We start from the raw sequence: 25,707 nt of genomic DNA, 5'->3' as shown, positions 1-25,707 counted from the left end.
ATCATTTGACTTCAGAGGGCCCAAAAAAGAAACATCAACCTGAAACAGTATTGGAACAATGTGGGCGCATCGACAGAACGAAAGCTTTAACAATGTGCAGCTGTCAAATAATTCTCTGCAGTCCGCACCCAAACCCTCACCCGTGCCCACCGCATGTTCAAACGATAATTGAGGAAGGAAATATGAAGTCAGCTGACTTTCCAACGGCAGTGTGTGTCGTTTCACTTTGAACATTCTAGCCTCCAACGGGCCTGTACCATCCATCTAAAGGGCAGCATGCCTTTCCGGTCCGATCATACTGCGGCACGCCGGCGCCGGGGCGGAGGAACCCGAAGCTCAGAGCGCAAAACAGATTTCTGGCGGTTCTGTGAGACAAAAACCATCCCTGTGAATAGAGGAAGCAATAAGAAGTGAGTGAGAGAATGCCAGCAAATGTGGGCGTGATAGGCATCTCGGCCAGTCTTTCCTCTTATGTAAGACTTGGCCACCGGGACCAAGAATTCCGATTCCTTGTACAAGGGTGGGAGGCAGCGGCTTATCGCCGTCGACTCCAGCTACAATATCTGCTGCAGCCCAGAGCGACATTTACTTCCCCAGTTAGAAACACAGCATTGAACAGAGATGAGTCACTGGGATTGTGTTCCGCCGAGATCTTTTTTTCTGATATGCAAATGTATAAATATGCACATTTCTGATGGACACAATAGTCTTTAAATGATTTAAAATGCTTCTTTTTAATCCATTGGATGTTTTTTTTTCTCCAGATAAAGGTACAAACTTGGCTTAACATCAACCTCGGGTGGGTTCAGCAGGTGAACATCGATGGTAATAGCTGAGGCCTTGCATTGCAGATCGTGAGGTTTACCTAAAATTCATCCAAACTCAAATCTTGATGCCAGACCGAAAAGGATCTTCATATGGTTCATATGGTCACTGCAAACTCTTTACGTTTGCAATCGCTTTAGAAATGACCAGCCAGACTTGATCCTTGATCCGACTGAAAGATGACGAATGAGTCGATGGAGAGGTGACTGCTGCAGACATAAGTTGTGGCATACTCTTGGACCTTGGTCACACAGCACTGAGTCATAAAAAAAGGAAACAAAAAGGAAAAAAGAGCTTTGCTTCGTGACGCTGCTGGATGTGGGAGTTGTCCATGACCTGTCAATGCTTTGACATCATCAAAAGAAAACTTACACTGAACGTGTGGACCTGCACCACAGGAAATAGTAATTACCGTAGCGCTACTTGACTCTCAGAGCCTTTACACGCCTATTTGCTGATTTTATTCACGTCAGCAGAGTGCGGCAGCCGGTCGCTTTTGTCTGCCAGTCCAGCGGAAGCAGAGGCAGCGGCGGCAGCATGGGACTTAATGTGTGGCAGCTGGCCACTCACAAGGATCCTTCTCCATTCCTAGCCTATCGTAAAGGAGCTTGACAAACTTTGGCTCTGATGCTCACGAAAAAGCCCCCAGAGCAGTGAAGTGCAAGGTTTCAGCGAGATGAGGGATCCTGGCGAGCTGTGCATAACGTATCAGCTGCATGCCAGAGCCACTTTGTAATGGGGAAAGGCCAAATATCTTGAGGGTTTTCTCGGGGGTTTCTTCACAGTCAAAGGCTCGAGTCCCATTTCCACACGCTGGGGGAGCCTTTGACAAGGGTGCAAAATGCCCGTCCACCAACCCTGACGTGAGGTAATAAAAACAAGAGAGAAGTCATTTTCTCATGCGACCAGAATGCATGGTTCACTAACTGCGTATTTCTTGATTAGAATCAGCAAACACGAGGAAACGGGCGTGTTAGGACTGCCACAAATACTAAAGCAATTAAATGGCACAAAACAATGAGCTAGTTTTGAAATATTACACAAGTTCTACAAACAGCAAAACTACGGTCTGCAATCTGTAGCTTGAAGGAAGAAGCAGACAACGGCTGCTACTATCGCTATCTGGAGAACAAGTTGTCAAACACTTTGCATTCAACTGCACATATTGTATGAGCATGTGAAAATGGCAATTTGGGAATATCTGCTCTTAGAATCCTATGTGCACTATTAATTGGCTCTAAATTGTATTGCTAACATTCCATCTAATGTGAAGAAACCATTCCTAAGCTCCTGTGATGGCGCGTCATACTCAATCCACCCAACAAATGGTGTTCAATCCAATCCCAGGACTTCTGCAGTCGCTAAAAAAAGCAAGTGCTCTATCACTATCTGTCTTTAGGAGGCAAAAAGCAACTGGACAGAACAATGAAACATACTGGAGGTTGTGTTTAAAGACAGCATCGCGTTAGGACGTTTAATCGTTGTTTTATGGGGGAAGGAAGTCCAGGAGAGCGGGACCTCTGCTGACGCAAAAGTCTTCATGATAATGACAGGAAATCCATGCGGCGAATGGGAAATGGAGTGCGCGCGGATTGATCCATGAAACCCTGGTCCTCTTGTGGTAACCGCACACATAATTATTAGCCCTTGATAGATTCCTGAATGCGACTACAACGACGTGGGACATCACTCACTGGTGACAAGGGCACAAGTGCTGCTTGTCAATAATGTGCCCCCCTTCCCCACTATAGCTCCTAAAACACCCTAAATTTCACTTAGGCGTCTCGCGAGCCACTTTCGTTTTTTATTGGCGAGCTGTACAAGCAGACAAGGATGTATGGTGTGGCCTTTCCTAGACGTTGGACAGAGAGGATGTGTAATGTGCGAGTGAAAAGGGCAAACGAGGGTAGGGTGGGTCGAGGGGGGGGGGGGGGGGGGCTCTGTTCCATGGCTCAGTCTTCCAAACACTTTCTTATAAAAAGAGTTCTCGCCAATTAGGATTTCACATTGCATAAGTACAGTACAATATTTACATCTTTCATTAAATTAATCTTCTGAACCCAAGGCAGTTTGGGTAGGGTTTTATTCAGTTGCTTTTCCTAATTGAAATGTTCGTCACACCTGATGTGTTCAAGGCCCGTCGGAATGTTGAATATTGACTGTAGGAAGGTTTAAACCTTTGGGTAATGAATGAATTGGATGTCTTTTTTGTTCTGCTTTTAGACTTGCTGGATTTGAAGAAGAGTATTTTTGGCATGTGTGAAAGAAACCTTTAAATTACAGCTTGTTGGAAACGGTGTCTCCCCTTGCTGCAGCTGGGAGCTTAGTGTGGGCGGGTGAGGCCGTTTTGCAGACCAATTATACTGCTCACGCGACCCAGTTCCGAAGTGTGCGCCGGGTCGTCCCTGTGGGCTTATTAGGGGTCAGGGTTGCGGTGAAGGTGGGATCCGAGGTCCGAGGAGATGCTCGTCGGACAATTAAGCCCGACATTAATTATGTCCTCGGCCCAGTGACTCAAACATAGCCGTGCGCTTCCAAAGCAAAAGCCTGGAGGGACGTAGTTTCTCATTATAGAGCGAGCTGGCATCAGAGTGTATAATATGAACACACGCAAGCAGGGAAAAAAAATTGTCATTTCATGGACAATACTAGGACAAAAACTACAGGCGACTACTCCCAAATGAAAGCTAATGAGATGCGCACGCACTACCACACACACACACACCACGGTGGCTTGCTGCAGAGGCATTTTATTGAATTGAATTGGAGAAATGCAACACACACACACACACAAAGACTCACTATCCAAAGAACCAATGCATCCCGTCCATGAAGCTCTTGGCCTAGCATCAAGAAAAGTATATATTTTTTGCTGACGCACTTGTGTAGAAAATACAAAACATGAAAGTGGATGTCAGATGACAGTATCCACCAAAGGAGACATGGACGAGTAAAGTTTTACAAATTCATCTCACGGTTGGCAGAAGTAGGACCCAGCGCAGCACAAAATAAAGACTATATTTAACTGAATCAAAATGACCAGGAACACTAACAAACCAAAAACTCATTGACACGACACTAAATGAACTGACAAGAGACACACAACAGAGACCACAACAATCCATACGGATTAAAAGAAAATGGTAATAGTACTTTTTAATTATTAGAGTAATTATGAGATATTATAATATTATCATTATATATTACCAATATGAGACGTGTATTATATTATATCTCTATAATATATCATAGACAGTTACATACAGGAAGTTCATAATAATGTCTTATATCAAACAGGCTTGTTAGCTGCACAGAGATCAGAACCTTGGACAGCTCCAGATCCTGGCGTGGGAGGGAGGCTTCCTGTGCAGTATGCTATGGTGCACGGTGTCTATTTTCTGTTACCTTATTTCAGTGTCTGCAGGTGTAAAATGGAGGCAATTTTGCCTCCTGCCTTGACCTTTTCTCAACAACTCTCTGAATGAAAAAAAACCCAAATCTCTCGAAAGACACATTTTGTTCAAATGTAATTCCTGAAGAAAAGAAAAAGAACCTGTGCTGCAGGTGAGGCACTATTGCGTATGTAGCAGATACTTGCATCACCTTGGTACCGTAGCCTCATTACCACAGGACATCAATAGACCCCCCCGCCCCGCCTCATTCCCCCTTTTTTATCAGCATTAGGGCTGATGAGGCTGACAATTAGCAGGGCAAACCGTAAATCACCCGGCTGCTGTTAGAGCACGGATTCCTCCAGTTTCTTACAGGTCGCACACGTACTGCGTGATCATGAGTCAATGCGCTGTGCATCTGTGTGGCAGATGGTGAGAAGAGAGGGACGTGGGGTGACCAAGAACACGCAAACGCACGTAGCCATCCATCCAAAGAGCGAGTCTGTCTCCAGTTTACATCTTCCCAGATACCATATAAGCCTAACAAAATACAGCGAGAGACTGGTGCCTTTCTTCATGACAGACGCAATCCTACAAACATTTTCTCCCAGAAGGCAACAGGTCACAACCAGGTAGCAATGTGTGGTTCAAGTGTCCTGCTTTCTGTCTAATGGCTTTCAGCAAGCAACTACTGTAGTTGTAAGTAAACCTTCTAAATATAAATCTCTGGTTTCAAGTCTCTTTCATGCTTCCATGCTCCTTTAGTATGTATGTATATACAGTATATATATATGTATTATATGTATATACAACTATATATTTGGTATTGCTTCAAGTGCATTAATCATTTCAAAAGTTGACTTTAAATGGTACATCAGTGTTTGAATGTGTGTGATTGATGAAATGTTTACGCACTTCGAGAGGTCGGAAGACTAGAAAAGCGCTATTTCCCAACTGACATTACAGAAGCTATTTCCAATCCACTGAAACATGAACCCTTTTGAAACTAGAGTACACTGTCACTCCTACTCCTGTGTCAAGGCTTCACAGGTAAATAAATCAATAATAGATTGATTGTCTGTGTAATCCTAATTTCCTCCTCTTCATTTCTCCAGCTACACTTCAAAGCGGCTCTGCTCGACCTCTGACTTTGGATCCGTCACAGCTGAACGTGCCATGAAGAATTTACATTTGCAACTCCCTAGCTCCCGAGTGCGGGGTGGGAGAGGGGGGGAGGGGGGGGGGGGCATGGGAAGACGGAAGGAGTCCAGCATGCGTGTCCCTCCCGTCTCAAAGCGTGTGCTCCCGGGGAAATGGTCGGTGACAGAGGTCTTGTTTGTGCTTGTACTGCAACGCTGGGGGTAATCCTGCTAGCCCAGCACAACGCAGAGGCCTCATTAGCGCCGGCCAGTCAACAGAACAATAAACATGCCAGTCAAGCTAACTCCACCTGTCTGGTTGTTAATGGTGGCGGATATACGAGCTGGCGGCCGGCGCGAGTGTTCGAATACGACATCCCCCAAGACGGAGTTTGGTGTGGAGGGGTGGTGACAAGAGGAGGAAGAGATGGGGTGCGCTTGAGGTGGGATTTTTCCAAAGAGAGCGTGTGTCCCCCCCCCAGTACAGATAGGGCATAGAAATGTCTTAGCGGGGGGAGGAAGGTCCTTGATAGATGTCTTGGTTTGATACGCTTCAAGTGAACTCAGTAAGAAATGACGGTGATGCAGTAGGGCTGCACAGTTAATTAAACTTGAAAATACGAAAGCGTATCCATCCACCTCCCAAAGACACGCTGAAAGATCGGATGCAAATTTTTTTTGGCCTTTTTGCTTCAGGTGAAGCTTGTGGTTGTTAAGAAAATGTGTGCAACAGTTTGAGGAAACCGTCCCAATGATTACTATAACTGGCAGCGGTAGAAACATTTTTTCAAAAGAATAACTAGCAGTCGGGCTTTCCACACTCCATTAGGAACTTGCGTTCTAACACAGCTAAGCTGTGTTAGCCAGACAGACCGAGAAGGTGTCCGTTAATCACCGTTTTAATTACTGCCGGGTCTTTGAGGGCACGCCACCCTCCTCCCGACCGATAGACACCTTGCGACGAAATGTGCTCTCATTCCTCCGAAGGTCTCGCATCACTGACTCGGCCCCGCTGGAGACCAAAGACAGGTACCATCAGAAAAAAAAACGAACTGCAGTGATAATTACCTGAAGGTAAAAAAGCCTGTCCGGGGGGACAACCTGTTTGTTGCAGATAGCTTCGCCGTAAAGTCGTCCAAATTAAGAACAGGCGGACGTCTCCAGGGGGCCGGAATGGACTCAACGCTCAAATGTTTCTTCTCAGAGAGGACTTTGTGTTATTGGCTTAAAGCAGCGCAGGCCTGGCAGTGCACGCAGCAGCAAGCAGTGAAACAAGCCCTTGGTTTCTTTTTTTTTTTCTCCACCCGTGGCTTTGTGGCTCCATTTCAATCACAGCAGGAAACTCGGGCCTCCTGTGACAGTCCGTGTCATTACATTTCATTGCGGCTCGCCAGATTACGTGGAAAGCATTTCCGAGCGTGTTCGCCGGCTTACGTGTGGCTTCAAAAATCCCCCGAGGGGAATGTGCAGGGAAAAATCTCTCTGCCTCTCCCCCCAGGCCTTAGTCTCTGGTCTAGCTTCACTTGGACCCGGCGTCCGTGCGGACGAAGGAGGAACATGATTAAAACACGCAGTGGCGCGGAGTTTGGTGCTCGAGGGAGGTGGCGTAACATTTCTCCAAAGGGAGGAAAACAGAAGCTGGATTAATAAGAAAGAAGCTCACGGCCCAGTGACTCCACATATTTACGATCTTTGCTTCATCGTATCGGTCCAAATGATGGCGTCCCCCCCCCTCGTCCCCGATTAGCTGTCGGCGACGACCACTTCAGGCCCAGTCAATAGCAACCGCACAGGCCCTTGAGTCCAACCACAGTGAAAACTGAGTTGAGTATAACTACTGTTACTGAAGGTGTGCTGATTTTCATTTGGCAACACAGAAATAAATAAAAAACACCCTTTTTTTAATGGTTTGAATGAAGGACCTGTTCTACGCCAATAAATCCATCTCCCACTTTTACCTCCGTCCCTCTCAATCAAAAGCTCAGAATTACAAAAGAAAAAGGAAAGGAAGACACCAAAAAAAAAAAGAGAGAGAGAGAATTACCAGCGCTAATCTCTTGGCTAAGCGCATGATAAAGTCCGTTAATAGAAATCGTTGTGCCGCTTTCATGTCCCTGAGAAAAAAAATGACTTCAATCCGAGCGGACAATGAGTCCTTATGCCGATTTTTCTTTTTCCTTGGACTACTTTCAGAGGGGGAGGCATGCACTGCCCCCGAAAAATAAAGGAAGACTTTGAAGACATATCAGATTTTAATGTGAAAATCAATTGTTTTGGATATCTATAGTGATATGGACAGTTTCATATTTTTGGAACAGAAGGAGGCCACATATTTTAAAGGAAATAAAAGTTTTGGCAGGCTTGTCCAAATTTCAACTCAAAATGTTTCTCCATATCTTCTGTGGCCCCCATGTGGTTGTACATTATGCTCCTAATGAGACAACGGATGGTATCTCGTCCGATACAGGCGCCAGTGAGCTCCTGTGAAGTCTGAGGAGCCACCTGGTGGCGTCTGATGGACTGAAACACAATGTCCCAGAGGTGTTCTATCGAGTGTAGGTCAGGTGATCGGTCCTGCTGATGGGTACAGGACCTTCTACGTCCCTTTCCAGCTCTCCTAGATTAACTGCCTGTCTCCTGGAATCCCCTCCATGGTCTGGAGATTGTGCATGGGAGACACATCTCGTTGTAACGGCACGCGTGGATGTGCCATCCTGGAGGAGTTGGACAATCTGTGCAACTTGTGTCGGGTTAAGAAATGGCCTCATGCTCCCACTAGTGATAACGACTGTAGGCAAAGCCAACGCTAGTGGAAAGTCAGTCAACAGAGATACAGAACGAGAAACTTGCCTCCACATTTAAAACCGTGTCCTGTTTTGCGGGTTGTCTCATTGTTTCCCCTCTAGTGCACCTGTTGTTAATGCCATCCACACCCATGCTGCTGAAATGGATTAATTGACCACATCGTTATCAGAGGCGTGCAATTGAATTCATGTCATAGTGTTTCTTTATTTATTTTTTTGGAGCAGTGTATTATTAATAAAGCCTCCTCTTTGACTCCGTCTGCCACTGTGTGGGTTATTTTGAGCGTGATGGCGTCCCAGTGACAGCGTCAACGCCGCTCTTCCCCCCTCTCGCTCCGTCGCTCCCACGCGGCCGCGCTGTCCCTGCTAATGAAGCAATGGAGAGTATTAGAGCTGAGAGCCTGGGCTGCTCACTGTTGTCCCTGGTATAAAAAAAAAAAAAAAAAAACTCCTTTCCCACCGCTGAGATGACAAGTCTCTCTCACACACACACGCGCACACACACTTACAGGGTGGCGGGTAAGCGTGACCTACAGCTAATAAGAGTGTGATTTGTTATCCATCTCTGCAAGATTCTTCTTCAAAAGACAGGTCACAGGCCGGTGGGACAGCAATAGGATGGCAGCCTTGGAACTACAGAGGATTCAATACTGTCTGCTACAACAAGGGCTGGAGAATTCTTTGAGCTTTCTTTTGTAGAGAACATCCAAAGGAACAATAAAAATGGATATTTTCAAGAGAGAAGGAGAGATGTCTCCAGGGAAGATCATCTTGACGCTTCCATTTTTTTGTATCATGGAAGATAAAAATGATATAACTACATCTATTTAAAACTAAATCTATTTTTCTCTACCTAGAAATCAGTTTGCTCACAACATTTTTTTTTTTAATCAAAGAATATATACTGCTTCAATCCATTCAAAGACTGTCTGTTCTCCCACACGCATCAGTGTAGCTAGCGAACATCTGACAGCGCCATGATTTACATGCATTTCAAACACAATGACACACATTCTCCGTATGCCAGCATTTGATCTTATTTGCCACAGCAATTCAGTGAAACGCACATAAAGAGAGAGAAAGAGAAACAACGAAAGAGCGGGACTTTGCACAGCACAATCCTCAACTGCATTCATGTCTGGTGACGAGATTGTATGGGCGTGTTGCAGTTTGCATCCATGTTCGTCCAAAATGCCAACTCTTATTATAAATATTTTTTAGAGTGACATTCTCAACTGCTATCAAAATTCTGGTGTCATGGCCCAAAATGCGTTTTGTAACATCCCGGTGACCTTTGACCACCCGGTTATAAATCATTGAGTGTCAAAGTGGTTACGTTGACGAGAAATGGGCCGTGCACAAAACGTATGGCGAAGGAAACAGTGCCTCGTGTAGAATGCTAGATGCCGAGCTGCATCTCCGATGAATCAGCGTCCCCAGCGTTCGGGACGGAGGAGGATGTGCGCCTCTTCTAATCTACACAAGCTGCCAAGATTCTGACATTGAGTGTCATTCTTCTCACGCTACGCTGGGCTCCCAGCTGCTGCAATAGATACACAAGCAATTAATTTACCTGGTACTGATCGCACGTGCTCACCTGGCCCCCGCCATGCGTCTGTGTTTTATCTCCCGGTGAAGCCTTTTTGTCGGTAATGTCTCCAGACAGGCTTAGCTGAGCCCTGAGTGCATTCCTATTATTCAAAGGCACCTCAACAAAGAGATGCGAATAGAAATGGGAGAGTGTTATATCATGTCACGTCATTCACAATGTGTTCGGAAGCCTCTTCTGAAGACTGCGTGGGAGTGGAGGTGGGTGGACTGGAGACTGCTCATCAATGCGGTGGCCATAGTCAACTCGAAGCGAGTAAAACAGGCCCGCACCGTGTAACGCAATCGCGGCGTCCCTCTTTTAAGGGGCTGGGAAGAGAACGGAAAAAAAGCAAGAAGGACGGGAGAGAAGATGGCATTTAAAGTCATGTGGCCCGCCCGCCGCTTCTCCCCCTTTCCTCCCCTCCAGCTTCTATGCCCCCGCGTTACCCACACTTGCCCTGAATCGTTCGTGGCAAGTAGCGTGGATGGGAGTTAGGGACGATGCATTCAGCCCTGAGTGTTACCAGCTCAGCATATGGATTAAACATGTGTCGTGAAGCAGAAGATGCTTGGTAAAGGGCTAATAGCCTCATGTACGCTCTGGGCTGAGGGGGACATCTAATGACAGGGAAAGAGGTGCGTGGGGGGGGGGGGGGGGGGATTGATCCAATCAGCTCTAAAGACGAGGGCCAATTCTGGGCCGGATGCCGAGCGCAGAAGAGACGGCAGCAGATGTGCAGATTTGACTCCTGAGTGCAATCCTGAGTGACTAATACCTTAGCGCCTGGATGACACCAGGCTTTGGGGCCTGTGCACGGCGGGCATGTTTGGTTTAAAGTGTTTAACGGGTCGGTATTGTGCGAAACAACCCAGGGGGGGGAAACAAAGCACGCACCACTTCTTTGGTAGGCACGTGTATGTCCGCCTTCCTTTTCTACATTAACACTAACTGAAAGTTAAACGCTGTAATCAATAGGGGGGGTTAAGAAATATACAATATTGCGGTGCTCGATAAATCCCTATTTCAACATACTACTTACTTATATTGATAATCTACCTTGTCCTATATATTTATTAATACAGGGACCATTTTATGCAAAAAAAGCTGCTGTAAGTATTGGAAACTAAACGTGTATCCATATATCTGTGTATCTTACTCATGCTTTAGGAATCAGCTTTATTTGATATCATCACGTGCACTTTATGGGTTGCAACAGTAAACCAAACAGCACACAGAATATTGAGAAAGGATCCATGCCTCGTGTGACACTGCATGAAAACATGACCGTACATCTCTCTCATACCAACATACAGCTACAGTATATGCACATCATTTTGTTCATTCTATAAATATTCCTCTTAACTATCGCATTCATTGTATTGTATTTCATTTCCCTAACACATTATTGCATCACAAACCCAGGCGAGTTCCTCTCATGTGAATAACCTACTTGGAAATAAGCCTGCCTCTGATCTTGAGGTCACCCTCCCCGTCACCTCTAGAGATGATTACGCTGTTACGCAACAGGAAACCACAGCGCGCTGCAGCCGAGGCTCTATTGACTGAATTGGCCCTGATTGAAGCTCTAATTCATGACTACAAGAAGGTGGTAAGGCTTTGTGTGATGCCAAGATATCCACCCTCAAAAAAAGGGGTCAGCATCACCTGCATTGCAAAGGAAACATCTGTTTCAAAGAACTAAGGGCTAAAAAGAAAAATCTCAAAGGATTATGGCTCTCAGAGCTCGCGTTCCGTGCCCACATACGAGTAATCAAAATGAAGAACAAATCCACTGCCGCTGAGTCAGCTCGTCCTGCGCTGCAAAGCCCCTCATGCCGCTGATGAGCATTCTAGAATTGCCCGTTTGGATGCGTGCGCTCCATATATGTTGGCAACTGTTTTCGGCATGGACGCTTAAAGAAAATGACAGGGTTGGAGGGGTAATGTGTGTGTCTGCATGGTTCTAATTATTGTGAGTTATTTGAGCAGATTATCCAGAGTGTCATGTGCTCCCGGGGGCTGCAAAACAACCAGACACGTCAATGACATCCCTAATCTGATTTGCTCTACCCAGAACGCATCAGGCTTTGCGGCTTGTCTTATTGCACATGTTAAGCAGCTGACGAGTGAGCTTAAGGAAACAGACATTCTTTTTTTTTGTCTTTTCCCACGTCTTGCGTCTCCGCAAAAACCCAAAAGAGAAGAAAAAAAAAAAATCTGTGCTTTGGGGCCAGTTTTTGTTTTCACAGCAACCACACCGCTAACAGTCTTTTGTCTTCAGCGGGGCAGGTTATTCCCAGACAAAAGGGACTCAGCAGTAGTCAGAGGTATTTATCGGATCGATCGCCAATCAGCAGTGATGGAGCCACAACACGCTAATCAAGCGGATTTTTCGCCCCAAGCCACCAGACTCCAGTCGGCCAAACAGTCATTTTAGCTCGCCGATAGTGGAGAACCCACTGGTTTCCCATCAGGGCCATGCGGCGCTGCCAACGCCCCCCCGCTGCATATGGGAAGTAGATGTGACCCGTCTCGTCAGCTCTGCAGCCAAGAGAGAGGCACAGCCATCACGGGAGTTAAACATGAGAATGTTCCTGCTGGCAGTGTAAGAGGGCATTTTTAAAAAGATTAAAGAGGAGACAGCTTCCTCCGGGTGGCCAAATGGTAGAAATAGTGTCGTGTTGTGTTCACTCCTGTGCGGCATACGAGGGAACAGTGTTAGAGAGCAGATCCCTGTACCATTGCTTTTAATCCAGACTAATCCCTACATACTGTACACCACTCTCACATGTCCACCCCTCCCCCCCCGCCACTCCAGATCCCTTTCTAATTACACAGATCCCTTATCTTCTGGGCATCATTTTATCTTCTGCTCAAATAAAATCCAACAGCAACAGAAGGGAAGGTATTTTGAATTCACTCATCAGTATGTCGGTGCATTTTGATCATGTATGCACTAATCCAGCAGGTATTAAACAGGCCTGTGGTCCATGAATGGATTGGTCAATGGTCAACGCCCTCCAACTGGTGGATTGTAATCCGACATATCGAGCCACGCTAGCTGTGCTAGCTAGCAGATGTTCAAAATGACAAACTCATGTAAATCAAACTGCATTGGGAATGGCCTTGTTGACCGGAAACCACACAAATCACAAACTAATGAGACGATCAACTGAGGAGGTCGAGTAGGGGGCGTAGTTCCTGATCCAAGCCGTGGTGATTTGGGACACAATAACACCAGGCAGTTTTATTGCTTTGCTTTTTGTCGTTAACCACCATTTCAAACTGTTTAGAAAAGCTATATTTACCAGGGGCTCAAGTGAAACACTGTCTTCATCAATCATGCTTTTCTTTGTGGTTCATAATAACTAGCTCTATGCAGTCCATGTTATGATTGGATCAACATGGCGAGTTCGGTTCTCCTGTGGGGCAAGTGGATTCTTTCTAAGCATGCATTCCTAGATGAAGGTAACATTGGAGTGAAGTAACCAAGAATTTAAATGGTTAATTGTCCAAATTACCAAGCAGATTTTTAGATTGGCCAATACAGTAAAAGTGCTCTGTAGAGTAAATTTATATTCAGAGTTACACACTGAAAGCACATTGTGTCTCAAGGCCTAACTCATTATAGATTTGCTAAGCCCATGAAAACAATGGCTTGAAACATGTACCAATTTTTGATACCATTAATATTCATTTAGTGAAATAAAAAAGAAATGGAGGTCATATCTCATTAATATAATTTAGTATTATTATGTGACTATCTACACAATTTTTACAATTCTAAAATAAGAAACATCTTTAATTACATGCCACCGCTTTTTGTTTTTTCTTAGTTGATATATTGAAAAAAGAAAAAGCCTTATTTATTTGGTTATTATTAGTTGCTTACGTGCTTAATCTGGGCTGTTTCTAAGCGGTTTGATGAGATTTAGATTGCTATAACATTTTGTCGAAACCCAAAGCAAGGAGCTGATTAATTTCTCTTAATGAGAAAATCCCACTTTCACCTTGACCCTCCCATGAATGCATATCCATGACACCGAAAGGCTCAATTTGCCCTTTTCTGTTCCTGCATTTTCACCTCAGTGCGCCATGCTTTTACGTTGCGAAACAAATACACCTGAAATGGCCGCAAAAGCGGTAGTACATGAGGCTCTAAATACTTTGTTTAGTCGAGTTGTGTATCAGCCGTAACCTCTGCAAGTGAAAAATGAAGCTAATGCAATCGTCCCTGAGGTTTTAATTCTTTCTAATGGCCAGTTAGTTGTAAAAAGAAGTCACATTGTTCTGCTTTGTGAGTTGAAAATGTTTTTGGCTCACACAGTTTTTTTTTCCATTTAAAAATGTTAAATCTTAACATTTTGATCCCCTAAACATGTTGTCCAGCTTTCGGTTGTACCTAGAACCAAAGCCCACAAACCAGTCTGTGGTTTAGGTACAGTAGGTAGAGTCTGTGGTCTGGACCAAAAAAGTGGACTGAAAATTGAATTGAAAAAACAACAAAAAGTAACCATACCATGAATATCCGCTTACTAGTATGCAATAACCAAAATAACCAAAAATCTCTGCAAAATCTAAGAGAAATCCACTTGTTGAAAGAACATATGTTGGTCGACGAGAGGGTTCACAGTGGGCTACTGGCCAGCTCAGAACGCAATAAATCCCATGATGCATTAGTCAATGGAGCACCTCTTGTGTAGCGCGGGGGATCTCACAGGACCCTTGAGATCCACCAGTCTTTCATCAGCCTCGGGCCGTGTTCTCCACTGCCTGAGAAATAATTACTGAACAGCTGAAATGCAGAGCAATATTTCTCCTGTCTCTGCTGCCCTCCCTCTCCCCCCTCTCCCCTCTCTCCCCCCTCCCTCAAGGCTTGATTGCCAAATCATTTGAAGTATGATATGAATAGGGCAAGAGGAGCTACATTTGTTATGTATGAATAACAAATAAGGAACGTAGGTTTCATGCCTGTTTTTTCTCTCCCTCACATCGCAATGCCCTTAAACTTCAAGATAAAGATCTGATCAAACATGTTGGAATTTGTATTAATCAAATATACATCAAAGGAAATTGGAAGGCAACATTGGCGCGCAGTAAATCATGACTTGAATGCGATGCCGTTGGTCTGCGTGGTTAAATGAGATGTCTGAAACAGGAGTTGATCTTTGAAGGGGGCAGGAAGACCTTTGATCAGCCCATCCCTTCCACTCCTTCCAATCCATTCTTCCCTTTCCCAATGTCTTCACATGATGCATCACGCGCTGTTCCCCTTCCCTCTATCCACACAAGCCTTTTGCCTTTTTCCTCTCCTGCTCTTGGCACTAGATCCCTCTCTCCTTTCATCATCGCCTCTTCCTCTCCTGCCCCTTAAGCTGAGCTGCCACTCCACAAACTCCAGCAGCAGAAAACGGACACCCTGCTGAGAGCAGCTACACTGCTCCTAGCATGAATGGGAGATGAGAGGGATTGTTGGGGAGAGAGAGAGAAACAAGACAACAGGGAAAAGAAGAAGAAAACGAGGCCCAGGAGTGCGACACTAAATCATTGGCAGTTACAAGCTACAAGTGTTGAGCGGGAGGTTAGCTGTTTAGGTCTGTTTGGCTTGAAGGAAGCATGAAGCTCAAGTTTCCTCGGGGTCCACCAGGCTATTCACTCCACTGCTGTCAGCTCAAAAAACAGAATTTTATTGCTATATGGCGTCTCTCAGCATCGCTTCAATGAACCAACGGGATGGAATTTATCCCTGTCAAAGCATCTGCTGTGCAAGAAAGTTTAGAAAGGAGGAGGGTTGGAAGGCCGGGTCGACCAAGTACACAGGACTTTTCACAAGGAGGCCGCTGTTCTTCCTGCATCGACTTTACTTTACCTTACCTTCACTTATATAAGCGCCACATTCCAAAGTTGAGTGACAAACGTCCTTATCTTATGCAACAATCTTGCTCTCCGCCTAATTAAGTAGTTTTGTTATTAAAAATGATAACCAACTAAACCTACGCTGGAAGAAGGAAGAATGCCATCCACAACACGTCCACGACTGACTTTAGATGGGGACTTTATGGATTCTCCTGGTATACATTTTGCATTAAACAGACACATCTTTAATATTATGATACAGTAGAGAGTACAGTAGGGTCTGTTGTGATTGTTGTCTGGGAGTGCAAAGCCACCAACGTGGCTCTATCACCTGATGTAGGGCCATGGGTGTACAATTGCTTTTGTAATCCCCAGAGCCCCTATGACCTTGAAAGGTATGAGTAGAAAGGGCCTGGGCTATACCGCGCCTTCTCCCATCAGTCACAGCACGTTCACCTTATTGCCTTGGATGAGAACGCGGGACGTGAGAAGGAGATTGTAGAGGGGAAAGGGTGGAATGAAGGGGCCACTGTGCAGGAGCACAGAGAAGGCAGCATACAAGTTCTCAATTTAAACCTGAATGAAATACTCTATAATCTCTGAGATTTGGGATCACATGGCCGTAAAACCAAGAAAAGTTACCGTACTTTTGCGACTGTAAGGCGCACTTAAAATCCTTTTTTTTCTCAAAAAACCACAGTGTGCCTTATTATCCGGAGTAACATATATATGGATCAATTGGTTGATCCATACTGGTTAACAAGGATCCATTGGAGGGAAAGTCTGGTGCCAGCAGCCGCGCTAATTTCAGCTCCAACAGCGTATATTAAAGCTGCTGTAGTTAAAAAGCTCGTAGTTGGATGTCGGGATCGAGCTGGCGGTCAGAGGCGCCACCGTCTGTCCCAGCGCTGCCTCTCGGTGCAAGATGCACGAAAGCATTTGGCAAGAATGTTTTCATTAATCAAGAACGAAAGTTGGAGGTTCAGAGATATTGTTAATATCCACATTAACGTTTGAACAACGTTACCATGGGAGTGAACGCTTAATAACGTTTGACTTAGCACAGCCCGATCTAGTGGATGCATAACGCAACCCCAGTCCAACGTTTTACTGCAGTATCTTCTATTCTATGCGCCTTATAATCCGGTGCGCCCTATATAGGACAATAGTTCTAAATTAGGCGATTCATTGATGGTGCGCCTTATAATCCAGCGCGCCTTAAAGTCGCGAAAATACGGTAATTAATCCCGATTACTTGATTTGTCCTCATATTGTGATATGTTGTATTTTCATAGATGTATTTGGCCTTTAACAACTACAGGGAGTGCGTTTTACTGGAATTGTTGCATGCCAGAGCCCTGCTGTGCTCTATTTGATGACAGAAAAGACCATTTCACGAATGCAAGCCAATCCAAATTCTCTATTCCAGCCCATTCTCGCTGCCAACTCGTCAAATACATCCAACAAATACTATACTAAAATAGGTACACTTGTTACAGCTTAATAGATCTTCGTACATCAGGTACCTATCTTAAGTAAAAAACCAAAGGTCAACATATACCTGGTTTCCCATTGCACACAAGTTTGGCCGTATCCAGGGGGGCCCCCCAACCTGGAAACCTCGGTGACCTAATGAATGTCAATGAATGTCTCGTTCATGGTTGCGTGTGTGACTGTACGGGCTTGAAATGGTGGGAAAACGAATGGGATAACACTTTGCTGCATAGCACGGCATCATATGCTCGCTTGGTTTTCTTCATGATTCCACTGGTGATTCCGAAAGTATGGAAAGGGTTCATAAAGGGCTTCAAACGTCTGCCCTCAAACACTCAACAATGTGCCAGACATAACATTTTTACATTTGTATTTGTTTGCATGTGTCATTTTGGTCATCAAAAGAAACAACAAAACCTTAAGGAAGTTCAGCAGAGAACAGTTTTAGAGGCGTCTTGAGATGTCTGTAATTGTACTTATTCGGGCTGTTGCCCCGGTTACTGCACTTGCCGAGCTTTCGTGATTGTTTGAAATGTAATGCTTTTGAAGGCTAAACGCACTTGCTATGTTCCTAATTCCATCTGCTTTGTTTACTCCAGTAGACTTGAGCCTTGCAATTAAAACTGCTGATGCAACACCCCAGCACCATCTACATCATGGCTCAGATGATTTTACACCATGAGAAATGCTTTGTTACTTTCTCTGAGTGCTCCTTTAATGTATTTATTCATATTCTTGTTTGTGGCTGTTTTTAAAATCCTCTTCCATATTCTGTATTTTGTAGCTTCAAAGAAAGATTAGAGAGAGCGAAAAAATGCTCCCAGCAGCGAGGTTTACAAGGGGGATGTATGAGGTCTGGACAACTTGATGGTTCTCAAACAGTGATGTGGTAAGGATGTGGCCCCGTGCAGTCTGTGCAGTCTGCAGGGTAAGACAAAAACCAGACTGCAAGCGCATAAAACCTTTTTAAGCTGCCATTGAAAAGCGTCCACTTCTCCAAGAATACTTGAAGGGTGATTGGATGAACCACTTGTCAATCCAACTGTCGGGCAGAGAGTGAAATATATGTATTTTCCATTACAGAAAGCCTACATTCTTTCAATGAAGAATCCAGAACGGATGCTGTTGCATCACCTGCGCCACTTTTTCTGATTGGTCTCATGTGATATGGCGAAAATCCAGTGGCCAGTTGTGCAAACCAACCCGAGGCTCAAAGTAGACTCAAACAGCAGTTCAATTGGGAAAGTCGTCATCGCCCAGAAGTGTTAGACTTTCCATTTGCATCTCGACAACCAATGTTGTTTTTTCTTCAAATTAGAGAAACACCGTGTTTGTGTGGTTGCAGCAGCAGAAGTAGTCTGTTTGCACCTAATTGAAGAATAAAGTGAGACTGAGCAGCAAGAGCTACACTGCTTGAATAGACAAATAAGATAAAATCCAAAGAACAACAAATTAATCTGGAGGTGGAAGACATGCGTCCTAACGAGGAATTCTACAATGAGTTCGGGGAGTGACTTTAGAAGATGAAAAAAAGTGTAAAAACAGGGAACAACGAAGGCTACTTTTAGAGAAATTCCTCCTCCTTTTAATTCCCTCTTGGTCTTTTCTATGAAATGGAACCATAAGAAGTGTATAAAATGGCCCTGTTGGTATTTTGGTCATTGCCATCTTTGCCATCGCTTTTTGAAAGCGAACATGACAGGAGTGGGTGGAGCTAAGTCAAACCGAATGCTTAAACGACGCAGTTCTTCACACGTGCAAAATGTTACAATTTTTCTGAAACCACATTTTGAAAGTGACCGTCCGAAATTTAAGAAGCAATCTTTCAATCCCAAGGTTTCCGTCCCTAAAGCATACCCTGCTTTACTATCTTGTATGGGAACATACTAAATAAACATCATTCTGCGTAAGTTTCAGGTGAGATAAGTGGGATACATTAGAGGGCTTACCGTTAATCAGAATAAACTGTGCCTTTGGTTTCAAAATGTTATTGTTTTACGCCTTTGGTTGTTTTTCTCTTCATATCAGCCAATACTTAATGCGGTGAAAATTGTGCAAACAATCCTTGTCAAGGTTTTCCCATACCAGGGTTGATTGCCTTCCTTTTGCATTTTTACCAATTACTGGGAGATGAGGCTGAGTTATTGCCATCTGGCACCTCAGAAATTTCCCAGGCTCATGCGGCTCAGACATGAGAGCAAAAGAACTGCATGCAAATTATCTGCAAATACATCAATCTCAAGATCTTGTTAAATAGCATTGGATCAACATGAATGATCCATGTGTGGGTAGTTGAGTCGGCAGAGAGAAGGATATGTAAGAGATTCGAACAAAACTACAAACTGGAAAATGAAGAGTGTACGAAAGGCGGATAAAGTGACGGTACTAGCAGAAAGAACTGGATTAATTGGTCAATATCATTCCAAGGCCTGCCACTAACCCCTTTTGCCCTCAACCGTAATCCTTTTATTTAGATTTTTCCTCATTGATTCAGCCCATTTTTAAAAGGTTGTGTTAATATATATACGGTTGGTTGGTTTGGCGCCGTAAAACATGATCCGCAGCATGATATGGTGACATTTATCTTACTACCAGATGTGTAGTGCTTGGAGCGCACTGTTTGGCTGCACTTTTAAACGCCATAACGGATTGTATTTTAGAGCAAAGTGACGCGACAGAGCAGTGCCGTTATGAACGACATGATAAAAAAAGGGCCAAAAGCCCTGGTTACCAAGTTGTAGGTAACCAGGGCTTTTGTACCATGTGCTTTTAAAAACTTGCATCTGATTTTTTTTTGTCTTGAAACTAGGGCTGTCAAAAATAGCGCGTTAACGGCGTTAATTAGCTGTTTGTTGTTAATTACGTCAATTTTTTTGACGCATTTCACGCATGCGCAGTGTGACAAATTATTCAGGTCCGGAAAGAACCTCTTCTTCTAGGGAATGCACTTCATCCTTTACAACACATTACTGCCACCTGCAGGCATACGTCAGGCCGTCAGGTTCAGCAAGTCGTTTGCGCCAGAGACCCTAACCCCCCCCCCCCCCCCCCCCCTCCCCCTCCCCCCGGTTCTCGCGCAGCGGAACAGAGAAGAAAAGCTCCGCCCAGCAGAGCTTTGCTAAGAAAAATAAATAAAGAGCAGCGCTGAGATAGAGGAAAGACCATCGGAGAGACCCGTAATACTGTTCTGAAACATGCGAAGGAAGAGAAGCCAATGCGATCTAATTCCTCCCAGGTATGGGAATATTTCACACTGAAAATGGGGGGTGCTGGCGGATTTCTTTGCAGCGCCAGTCGTTCTAATCGCCGCGCTCGACTTCAAGGTGTAACCTTTATTATTGTTCGGTCTGAAACGGCGCGCCCAGTGACGGGTGGTGCAGCAATATTGTTGTTCGGGTGGAAATCGGGAGAAAGGTCGGTCCGGGAGATTTTCGGGAGGGGCTTTGAAACATCGGGAGGGTTGACATGTCTGGTCATGTCTGGTCATCGCAGCCCGCAGGAGCACAAACTCACAGCAGAGTGTGATAAACTGCAGAGGTTCGAGACCCTTCTAGAGCCATGCAGGGAAATCAGTCTAACTTATCAAATAACATTGATTTGATTATTTTCTGGAATGAATTAAAAAATCAAATATCAATAACATGTATTTATGTAAAAAATAATAATTATGATAATAATAATGATAATTATGTATCTGTGTCCTGTTATTTATCTTTATTATGCATTTCAGAAAGAAAAAATTGTTAGGATTCAGGTGATTAATCATGATTAATCCACTGAAAATTCTGATTAATTTGATTAAAATTTTTAATCATTTGACAGCCCTACTTGAAACAACTGTTGTGTGAGTTTGATTGAGCTAAACCATGTAACGAGTAGATGTTGGCCCAAATGATGATGTGACATCTCTAAAGAACTGCCTGAAAGATAACGATATTTACTCCAAATAACTCTGCAAGACCATTACAAAAAAATACCTCCCAATGGGACCTCCCAAATGGTATACTAAAGAGAAAATGAATATAAACACATGCATCCAACATGCATGAAGACATACACAAACACAAACACGCTTTGTTCAAGTCAGACGCAACATGAATAAAGACGAGTATAGATTGGGAACGTCTAATGAGATGATGAATGATTTGTGACTTGAGCGGTCTGGCTTCCTGATCGATCAGCGGTGTCTGGCTCCTTTAGAATAGTCTTTACTGTGTGCTAAATGCATAGTACCAACAAGCGTGGGAATGGGAACACAGTTATTTTGTTTTTTGGACAGGCTCTTCCGTCAGCTGACTATTCCTGCTATCGCTGATGAAGCAGACGCTTCTTTAGCCCGTGCTTTGGGGTTTCTATTCCTTTCAGCAGTGGTGGCTGGTCCATTAGGGGCAATGGGGCATGGCCCCACCATGTGCTTTTCAAACATGAATTATATACCTGGAAATATTAATATAATATCTATATTAAGATATCTGCGCAAAATATATGCTTTTCCTGCACGTCCTCTCCGCTTGGCTGAGCTGGGTTCGGGCCGTGTCCCAAAGCGGCGGGTCTAAGAAGCAGTGAGCCAATCACTGATCAAGTTAATGAGAGACGTTATAATTTTAGCGTCCTAAAATACATTGAGATTTGGGCTTGCCCTACGCTGCGCTCTCTTCAGGACGAGTCTCAGAGCGCTGCTTAACATCATAACAAGCGACCACCGGCAGTGGCCTTCCATGAAGACCCGAACTCGGTAAGAGAGAAGAACTTTGCCCGGAGAAGCTAGAGGAAAAATGATTCATTGTGTGGGGCGTTCATGTTTTGTGGGGCATCTGAGTTGGTCTTTCCTCAACACACTGATTTGGTGTTTCCCCAATGAACTAGATTCATAGGTGCGTCTCAATATATTCATATACATTCTATTCTAATAGATTTTATTTGAATATATTTATCCTTTATTTTATTTATTATATGATATTAATATTGGTTATATACTGTATATATATATATTCATTGATATACTGAATAATATTATGTTAAAATGTTTAACTGCAAAGTAATGATGTGTGCTTGACACCCTTTTTTGCACTGAATCATACTGGGATGTTTACTGAAACTGATTGGCTGGCCCTACCAAAACAAAGGAATCCACCAGCCGCCACTGCCTTTCATTGAGGAGGATCTGACATAGGGCATCCCATTATAGGGCTGGTCGCCACGGTTTCATTTGTACTTCAACACATGTACTCCGCAGGCATGTAGTACCTGCTATGCTACAGTCTCCAAAATAGGTTTTTATTATATTCTGTGAGCTAATAAAACTATTATACTTAGAATACTAAGAATTTCAGACTTTTTATAGTATTGGTTATTAGCTCTTAGCTAGTGGTGCCCCATCACTCATTTATTTTGCAAATTATCGTAGTGATTATTAATAAATTCTGTTGCTGTTGATAACAGATGATAAATTAGTTACACTTGCTGTTAACCAAATATGACCCTCTTCCCGACATTTGTAACCTGCATCACTGCGAAATTCAGTAAAAACTTGGACTTCCCAGACTAAAAAGTCGCTGCACAGTAAATCCCAGCTGTGCACTTTGTACTGGACCACTTCACCTCTCTCTAACAGGGACACCTTCTACTAAACATAGATTATTGATGGATAAATACATAATTGATAGGTAGATAGATGTTTTATGTTCGTACCTGTTCAGAAAAAACAGATTTCATGAATGTTAACTTTCCAATTATCATATGATGATCGTGGAGTCTAACAAACTAGTAAGAAGGAGGAAACAATCATGCCGCTCGTTTTATATTTGATTCGATTACATAAATGTTTAAATTGAGATTTACAAGAAATATTTCAACTGCAACTATGCAAAGGGAATAGTGCTGTTAAAAATATTTTCCAATAAAAGTGCCCAATAAACAGATTTTTAATTACATTTTTTGAATAATTATGATGATGATTAATTGGAGATAATCCCGCAATGAAGTACATTTTTGTTTTTTTTACCACTGACAAGCACTAGTTTTTATTTTTTGAATCACTCAGACATTTGGTTCAATAATCTAGGCACCTTCTTTCTATGATTTATTTTTTCTTCACTAGGATCATCTGCTATTTTTAAAACATTGCATATTTTTACACATTCATATTTACATCTACTACCCTGTGCATTGCGGAAGAAACATCTCTTCAAGTGGAAAAAGGGCGGAGGAGGAAAATTGGTGAGGATCTGAGGTGATTCATCATTTCTTTGAAGAAACCAAACACTCGGTCTCACACACACACACACACACACACACACACACACACACACACTCACACTCACTTGCATATGCACATAACATTGGGATCACTTCTTGCTACATGTGTTAACATTCATAAATAGACGTGCAACCTCACCCACTCACATAAGCAGAGCGATGCTATTTCTTGCACCTGATATTGTTCTTTCCTCTGGCTGCCTAATTGAAATTGGCGGCGCTTTATCTGATTGGACCGGGTCAGAACTGCGCATATTCCTGATTAAAAGCCGACGGAGCAGCGGAGAGACCTGCAAGCGGCTGTGTGCCATTTGAGAATCTTAATGGGCTAATATATCATAACTTTAGCCGCTTTACCAGAGGCAGAAACAAGGGATCAGTGTTTTGGGTGGGGCACAACTTCAAGAAAATACTATAGGGGCCGTCATCTCTGTTGATTATTTGGCCTCACTCTCTCCCGCTGTCTTCTTCACCCCATCCTCCCGGGCGTGTTGCTGGCCCAGATTGAATTGATTAAATGAGACGCCTCTGATTTCCAGCATTGCCCTAAATTGATCCCCCTGGAATGCCTCCAGTCCAACTCCGTCTGGGGTCAGTTCTCTTCAGCCAGAGCTTAGAGCTGCTGCCCAGATTGTTGGGGCTACGTCCATTTGAAGGCCTGGTATTTTCAGTTTTAGTAAAAGTGGCGCTCGGCATGGCCAGTGCAGAGAGTATATTAATGGTGTCACTGATCAATTATTATTGATTTGCTTGTTGATGAAAAGCTGTTAACCTATGGATTCCTGTCCGACATTCTGATCAGATTACAACAACACTACTTCACGCAATCAGTGTCGTGTCATCTTATCTCTCATCTCGTCTTCGACCGCTTATCCGAGGTTGTCCCGTGGCACCTCCATCTTTGTATCTTGTTGGATGATGACATTATGGTTCAAGCAGTTTTATGAGCATTGTCAGCCACCAAATGATCACACTTTAATCAGACTAAATTGTATTTCTTTGTTTGAGTGAGATAGCTATGATGCTATTAGGAATTTTAAACTAATATGGTTATATTGGATGACACTGAATGTTTGGGAAATATTGGGGAAAAGCCAACATGTTCTCACCTCCAATTTTTAAAATACAAAAGCTTGGTCGAGGGTTTTGCACCGAGTCGTCAGGATGAGAAGCAGCGGACTATAAGACGTCATGAAGGGTATACAAAGCTTCAACCTGGCTTATGGAGGGAGACGTCGGTGGAGTGTCAGTTGGGTCAAACCAACACGGACTTCCACTCGGCAGACCTCTGTTCGTGTCCCTGTGCGAAACCAATTCAATGGTGACTTGGTTGCTAATCAGTGTGTGAAAAAAGCCGGCACAGTTTTAACCAAAAGTCATTTGTATATGACCGTACGTGCCAAAGCCGGAAGCATCATTTTAAAGGGCCTTCTACCAAATAATGGAATTTGACGAGTTGGGGCGTGATATTTTAATAGGACAGTCCTGTATCCCTGCGATACTGGGCAGGAATAAATATTTCAAAAAATAAATGACGGTGGGACAAGCACAGCACTTTAGATATTTTTGGAACCTGCTGCCGGATACAGCAATTAAAAAAGACAGCAAAAGACACAGAAGCAGAAGGACTAATGTATGACTGGGTGAGAAAACTGAGGGTGTATCCCAGCAAGACAAACAAGACTGTGACATGCTGGATGTACAACTAACAAAAGGGAAACAAAGGGAAACAAAGGGAAACAGCGACTTAACGAACAGGCAGAAAGTGCCAAGCATTCCGGCGTGGGAACCCTGTGCACGCCACGCTCGACAGATGCAGGAAGGATGCGAAGCGAGGGGAGGCCTCGCCGATGGCGTCACTCGCAAACGACACGATTGCTTCATGTCTGCCCTCCTCCTCCATATGTCCTGGTGTGAAATGCACATATGTGTGATTGTGCACAGCGTTTATGGGATACATTCACATCCACACGGGCGTCAAAATCCCCTTGAGCCAGCAGCGTTAATTACATTTTTCATCTCTGAGCAAAAGAGGACGTGACGATTCTTTTTCTGACACCCCAACGCTGATGCAGGAGCCCGAATTTGACAGGAACTCCGGGGAAGAACCTCCATCTGCAAAATGCGAGCTCCTAAATAGCATTGGACATTCTTAACCCTTCAGCCGACAGCGACTTGTGTCCTCGAGGGCTCAACGCGCTGAAGTGACTCGTCAGCCGACAGATGTTGGTAGACAGTCGCGGCAGAGCAGGGGATTATGTGAATCATATGTATTTATGACGAGACACGATGAACTACAACCGCAGGTCTTTAATAACGGCACCCTTAATCTTTTAATGCTCCATACA

The 25,707-nt window shown here is 44.0% G+C and overlaps 1 protein-coding gene across 1 annotated transcript in view; it reads right to left on the bottom strand.

The window, feature by feature from the left end:
* The window catches only part of ca10a (carbonic anhydrase Xa), a 142,408-nt gene that overhangs the window by 82,937 nt on the left and 33,764 nt on the right, over positions 1–25,707 (bottom strand). The window lies entirely within an intron of this gene.

The sequence above is a fragment of the Pungitius pungitius genome, chromosome 21 (assembly GCF_949316345.1).
Source record: "Pungitius pungitius chromosome 21, fPunPun2.1, whole genome shotgun sequence".
Taxonomy (NCBI): Eukaryota; Metazoa; Chordata; class Actinopteri; order Perciformes; family Gasterosteidae; genus Pungitius; species Pungitius pungitius.
Note: the sequence above shows the minus strand (reverse complement) of the source record. Positions and strands in the feature narration are given on the sequence as shown.